Source organism: Mastomys coucha, unplaced genomic scaffold, assembly GCF_008632895.1.
Source record: "Mastomys coucha isolate ucsf_1 unplaced genomic scaffold, UCSF_Mcou_1 pScaffold13, whole genome shotgun sequence".
In the NCBI taxonomy this organism is placed as follows: domain Eukaryota; kingdom Metazoa; phylum Chordata; class Mammalia; order Rodentia; family Muridae; genus Mastomys; species Mastomys coucha.
Genome location: NW_022196895.1, coordinates 73,355,208 through 73,362,007, shown reverse-complemented (window position 1 = coordinate 73,362,007; position 6,800 = coordinate 73,355,208). Strand labels below are relative to the sequence as shown.

Here is a 6,800-nt window from a genome sequence, read left to right as displayed (position 1 = left end):
TAATTTTTAAGGCATATTGTGTTTTGTCTGTTTTGTATTTTTTTCATTTTCGGGGCCTTAAGGCCGATGGCCAGTGAGCTGGGATCTGATATCAGCCCCATCCCATGCTCCGACCTTTCCTCTCATGGGCACTTGTACGTTCTTGTCCCTTCCTTTTCTCTCATTTAATCCTTTTTGTTTTATTGCCCTTATTCTGTGGCCCTGCACACTTCCCTCTCCGCAACTGTCTTTGTATGACAGTTTCATTTATAGGTTCAAAACGCTTGTGTGCGCGTGTGCATGTGTGTGTGTGTGTGTGTATATGCATGTATATGTGTGTGTGTGTGTGTGTGTGTGTGTGTGTGTGTGTATGCGCGCGCGCGCGCGCGCGCGCGCGCGTGCTTAGGCGCTTCCGAAATCAGACGTGCGCTGCCTTGAACCCCTGGGCCGGTCCGGAGCGGGTTGTCTGTTCCTTGGGTGTTGAGCTGTGCCTGAGAAGGAGGTGGGAAGCTGCCCCTACGCCAGGCCTTTGCCTGGGGCAAGGGTTGACCAAGCAGCAGGCTGGCGCTGTCTTTGTTTTTAACTGTGGTATATGGGGTGTGTTTGCACGGTCCCCCTACCCCACACCCCCTTTTCATTCCCCCGCAACAATAGCTTGGTTTCCCCCTTTTCTCTCCCATCCCCACATCTTCCATTTTCTTTTAATCAAAAATTCCCACTTCCCAAAGCAAATCTGAGATACATTTCATTTTTTTCATTTTGTATTCTGCCTCTGGACTCACATTTCTCTTGGAAATGTTTCTTCTCTCCCACTCCACGGCTGCATAAATTCCTACTGGCTAACCTCCCTCCTCCCCTCCCGCCCTTACAAGAATGATGTCTTCCCTTTGGCCAACCGGGCTGGTCCTCCGAGTCAGAGCAGGGGTGGGGGTGGGGTGGGGTCGCAGGGCCAGAGCTTTAGTGAGCCCCAGGGGCCAGACTGCACCAGGCCAGGAAAGCCCAACCCTCTTTCCCTTAGCCAAACTGTCCCCAACCCCGCGCCTCTCCCCAGAACCCTAAAGGCAAGGTTGGCCCTCTAGGCCTGTTTGAACTGCAGGGTTTTTTTGGTTTTTTTTGTTTTGTTTTTTTTTGTGTGTGATGATAGAGTGATGACATTCTGCATTTATCAAATCTTTTTTTTTTCTTCATTGTGTAGCTCAGTGAATGGTCAACTCGCTGCTGTGTGCGCTGTGACCCTTCTGCCTCCGCATTTAGCTGTATTGTGACACCCCTCCTAACCATTTCCTGTCTCCATCCGAGGAAGGCATTGCTACTTAAGCGGCAGTATCCCCTATCTCAGGCCAGCTTCGGGGTGGGTAAGAGGGGAGGGAGGTCGAACTAGATCAGGAAATGCCACCCCCTCCCCAATACACAATTATTTCTTATTACTTGGCATTTCCTCTTAAAAAACGGGTGTGGAACATGACACTAGGCAGAAATTCAAAAATGATTAAGAAGGATGTTGAGCCTGAAAGTATAATTATCCTGATTAAATCATTATCATTCTCATTAATACCACCGATCCCTAAATACCATTGCAGCATGCTGGTTCCATGGTTTGAAATTCAAATCGTTCAGCTGCCTTTAAATTTTATTTTTAATAACCCTCCTCCCCTCCACCAACAACAAAATCCAACAAAACGAATTCTGCCAGACAGGATTGCAATGGCAAACTTTCACGGTAAACTTGCCCACAGGAATTTTTAGGGTCTGAGGGGTGAGTTGGGCTGTGGGTGAAATTTAGCACAATGTACTGAGAAACTCATGACCTTCCGATAGAGGATACTAATGCTTAACTCAAAGGTCCTAAACCACAATTTTCTTGTAAAACTATTATATAGTCTGCTAGCTTAAGCCTGTTCTTTTAGTTTCCATTGTAGTAGTGTAGGATGTAGGCCATTTCAGAATAGATACAGAGAAATAACCATTTGTGTATCTTCATCTTGTTTAGCTGAGTACATTGCACTGTAAATCCCTGTTAAGTGGATTCCTTTTGCCTTGGCTTGGAGGCTGTAGCAGCCCATTTCTCACTCATCTGGGTGACCATCAGCTGGTCTCCTGGCAGCACCCAGGCATACCATTTAGTTGGAGGCAAAATTTATTAAATATATACTAAAAAGAAAATCCATAATGAAATGACAGTTGCTGCTATTTCGGCTTCTGAAAAATTGGTGCACCGAGGTCCCTGGCTTAAGGGGAGCCACTGTGGCCATAGGTCCTAATTGTTTAATTGTACAACGTCAAGAGCATCTTTGGACATCTGCCCTGGCTCCCTCAGGGCTCCCTTCTGCTGCCTGGCCAGCCAGACCTGCTTGAAAACGGAAACAAAACAGCAGTGATCATGAAAGAATAAGGCGTCTACTTTGAGGGCCCTTCCAAAATAGTCCCAAGTAGCCGCCTCAGAATGCTGTTTGGCAATCTGAAAAGAAAAAAAAAAAAAGAAAAAGAAAACCGCAAAACAGAACAAAACAAAACAAAACAAAAAAAACCTCAGCAAAATGGTTTTCCATTAAACAGGGGTAGCGTGTTCCGCTGTGCTGGATTACTTCCTGTTCTTATTTTGTGGGTAATTTTTATGTATCGAATACCCTCTTGGTTGTGTATCTTTTCACCTTTTCTTGTACTAAAACTAAAGCATGATCTGTATTTTTTTACATCCCCCAGTTGACAATGTACAGCGCTCGGTTAGAGATGTTACCCTGCTGAACCGCACTGTGGTCGTGTAGCCCGGGCCATCTGCTCATTGTACGCCTGCTTTTGTCCCGTCCCCTTCCGAAGCATGGTGGGCCCAGCCTTTTCTTTTCTTTATTTTTTTTTCTTTTTTTTCCTTTTTTTTTTTTGTATCGTGTGCATGATGACATTGTTACACACAGAATCCACTAATACTAATATACGATCTCAATAAAGAACTAGTTTTCCTATATTAACCTAGTGTGCTTTTTCTCTTGCTGTTTTCCCATTTATTGTTGTATCCCGCTGTCTAGAGGCTCCTCGCTTTTCTGTCCTCAACCTCGCCAGCCTCGCCCGCCCACCACCCCCACCTCCCATTGTAAGAGTCGAGTGAATGCCTTTTCTTTGCCTCTCCTATCCCCCCTCCCACCTCTCCCCCCTTCCTCTTCTCTCCCTTTTTGTGGTATTGATATGGTGACTCTAATCTCATGTAGTCCATATCTTATGACAATAGAAGCCTGGGGCCATGGGGAAGGTCAGTTGTCTTGTCTCACCCAAACAGCCCAACAGCACCGAGATCCTCTATCTCTGGCCACCTGTGTACTCAATCCCTTCCACTTCCCACGTAGTGTCCGAGGCACACAGAAGGAAAGAGAAATCACACCTAGGTTGAGAGAAGGGATACTGTACTTAACTAGCAATCTTGTAGCATCGACTCACCCAAAAAAAAAAAAAAAACCATTTTGAGTTGTGTTTTAACTTTTCGTTCACTGTCTCATTGATTTACTGTCCTTATAAATCATGCCGGGGGTGACACGGGACACGTGATCCAAAGTGCTAGAACATCCTTTTCCATGTGTAGATTGGAATCCGTGAGACCTGCAATGTAAGTTTGTCATTTCCATCCTGGTAAGGAAGATGGCTTGGGACAGACGCCCCTAAGACCCCTCCCCATCCCAGGGCCGGCGGCCCCACCTGGGACTGTGGGAGTAAAGAGTCTGTACTTTCCTTGGGCTGTGAGCCAGTTAAAGCTGATTACAGCCTGCCTGCTTGACAGCTGCTGCTTCATCTGTGGCCCTAGGCCCTCTCTGGGGAGAAAGCCTAGCAGATCTGGCCATTGTCTCAGAGTGTGTGCTGGCCGGGGTGGGGGTGGGGAGGTTAGGAGGGAAGTCAGGACCTCCGTCCAAATTTGCAAGAACTCTTCCAAGTATCTTACCCCCCTCCCTTCCTGTAATTGCTCTGGAAAAGCCAACAGAGAGGTACCCTCCCACCCCGCCCCTACCCCCAGTGGAACCCATATTCAAGCATTTGTCAATTACATCTATTCAATTTCAGCCCAGAACAAGCCTTGCTAAATGAGGCATTTTAGACACCAGAGGAAATCAGTTGATTAAAGAAATTCATGGTTCCTTCAAGGGGTCATCATTTGAAGCTGTTTCTCTTGGCGGATGTGTTTAGTACTCCCTGGCTCCACAAGGCTGTCTCCTGGGAGGGCCTCCCACGGTCCCCTCAGGGAGGATGGTCATTTCACTGTTGTCTGACCACTGCTTCTTTGCTATCTTTGTGGCCTTGTGAGGTACCCCCAACCCCAGAGGGCTGCCCCTCTCTGCTGGACCCTTTGTTCTTTTCTCCCCGGTCCGGGTGGAAAAGCTGAACTGATTTACTGTGACACACGGGCACACACAGATGTTCCTGGTGGAGGCTTGTGCTCTGATGTATTCAAAAGGAGATATGCGGGTCTAGGAAGCCAGGCCTTCGAAGGTTTCCTGGTTTTTCTTTAATTTATTTTCTTTTGGGTTTCTTTGAGACCTAAGTGTGGTAAAGCAAAATAGCCCTTTCATCTAACCTAATCAAAACAAACCGGATGATAACTCTGATTTCCTCCAAAAGATAAATATTAACCGACTCTAAGGTTTTACTTTTCTCACATGATGTACAGCATTTCAGAATTCTCTAGCAATACATTTCAAGAATAGTTCTTCAATAATCTAGTCATTGTACACAATGCAGTTGACTTAATGGCCCCATGCCTTAGCCACACATTGAGTCTCTGCTGTGTACAACCCAATATCGAGGCTCTGCTGTATATAACTCAGGTCATCAGAACACGGTCAGGAGAATTCTCCCCCAACTTTATGATCCAACAACTGTAAAGCCACTGCAAACGGTTCTTCATTCTCTCAGCCATCTATCAGCTGTAGGAACTTTTGACTCCAGGATCCAGTACCCTGAGGCCTCTGGTGAAATGGAGCATGTCTCATGTTCCAGGTTTCTCTGGGCTTCGCTCCTAGATATCCAGCAGCAGCAGAGAAGCCCCACTTGATTAATCAGTTTTCTTTAATAGAAATTTCCCTGCAAAACAGCCAATGCAATTAAGCTTTCGAGTTGAGGGGGAAAGGCCACGCAGACCACTGTCTCTCTTGGAGCTGCCCACCCTTGTCCTTTCTCTCTGTAAATAAGCATCCTGAATTTTCTCCTTGGAAACTTGATGGCTTCCTAGGAAGGGGAGACCTCAGCTTCGACCTATATCTGGTGTTGGGTGGAGTCTTCCGAGAGCTGGCCGGCCGAAGGGAGGACAATTGACTCTTGATTCTGACCCAGGACAGTAGGCCTCTCAATTCTGCTGGACCACAGCTGTCCTGATAAACGGGGCACTTTCACCTTAGTTTCTCTATAGATGTAAATAGCTTTTAAAAATTCCCGGCTTAACACATTGAAGCAAATGAGTGTCCATTTCCGGTATGGTTTAGCCGCAGAGGGCCCTTTCCTTGGTGAGCTCAGGTTCAGCGTAATTGATGAACTAGTCATTCTTCGTGTTTCAGTCACTCATTCTTCCATTCGCTCCCGTGCTCATTCATTTTAGTTCATGACTATTTATTAAATACCTGCTTGGACCCAACACTGGGCTAAGGGGGGTGCAGAAGGGAGATAGGATCTGCTAACACTGAGACTCAGAGAGCAGTGCTCAGCAAACCAAAGGCTGCCTGAGACACCTGAGCAGAGAGCCTGAGTGGGCAGCAGAGGGATCTCATTTGGAGCAGTCTAGGACTTGAGTCCTGGCTGTCTTGACCTGGAAGGGGAATAGAGGTACCATTCTGAGCATCATCTGGATAATGACCATCGTAGAACCTAGCTCAGAGGAAGAGTTTAGACTAGTCAAAGGCACCTAGCACACAACCTTGCCGTTCACTACTGTAGGCATTTACTGTCCCAGGGCTCAGGGTCACACAAGGTCAGAGATGGCAATACTGTGGAGGTGTGTTGTGTGTGCCTCTGAGGTGGCAGGTACACAAATGTACAGAGCACCAGGTAGGGTGGGGGACAGGGCATGCATATGGTATGTGTACATGGGTGGTGGAGGGGAGACCTGGGTAGAATGGTTGCTTTCTGCCACTGCAGGGGCAGCTGTAGAGTCATGGTCCTGTGTTTGAATAAGTCTCCCTAAATCATAACTTCAGGGTCATGTAGCACAAGGTCTATAGAATATGTAGACAACATGTTGAGGCTGCTTTCTGAGGCCTTTGGGATCATCTGGACTTTCTCCTTTGGCCTCTGGTTTTTCCATTAAGCAGAGGTAGCATGACCTGCTGGGGCCAGGTTCCTGGTCTAAGGAGGGGCATACAGGCTTACATCCTGGGCCTTGCCATGAAGAAAGAAGTGGATGTGGATCAAGTGGATGTGGAGGACTGGGAGATGGAAGGTCTTTGGTGGGCCTTGGGCAGTGTAAGATCACACGGACAGATGGAGATAAGGGACAGTCTGCTCTGGTGAGCTAGCTATGAACCCAGTGTGGGGATGAACAAGGAACCTGGCAGAGAGGAGAGGACTGTGGTGCGGTCTGGGAGGCGGGCCCCATATGACTTCTCTGCACTTTAGAATGTCAGTGGTCCCAGTGGCTCTCCTCCTCTGGTATCCCCTCTGGCTTGTTCCCATGCATCTTCGGCTGCTAGGCTTTTCCACGGGAGCTGCCTGCCTCAAAACTTCAGCCCCTCTGGCAGTTGGACCACTGTGCCCTGATGTCACAGTGTGAAGTTTCATTGAATTTCAAGTTTTGGGAAAAAGAGACTCCAGGGCATTTGAATGCCAAGGTCATAGCTGGGTTTGTACACACA

At 47.5% G+C, this 6,800-nt stretch overlaps 1 protein-coding gene across 1 annotated transcript in view; it reads left to right on the top strand.

Moving 5' to 3' along the window:
• Window positions 1–6,800, top strand: part of Rnf165 (ring finger protein 165) — a 100,493-nt gene that overhangs the window by 802 nt on the left and 92,891 nt on the right. The window lies entirely within an intron of this gene.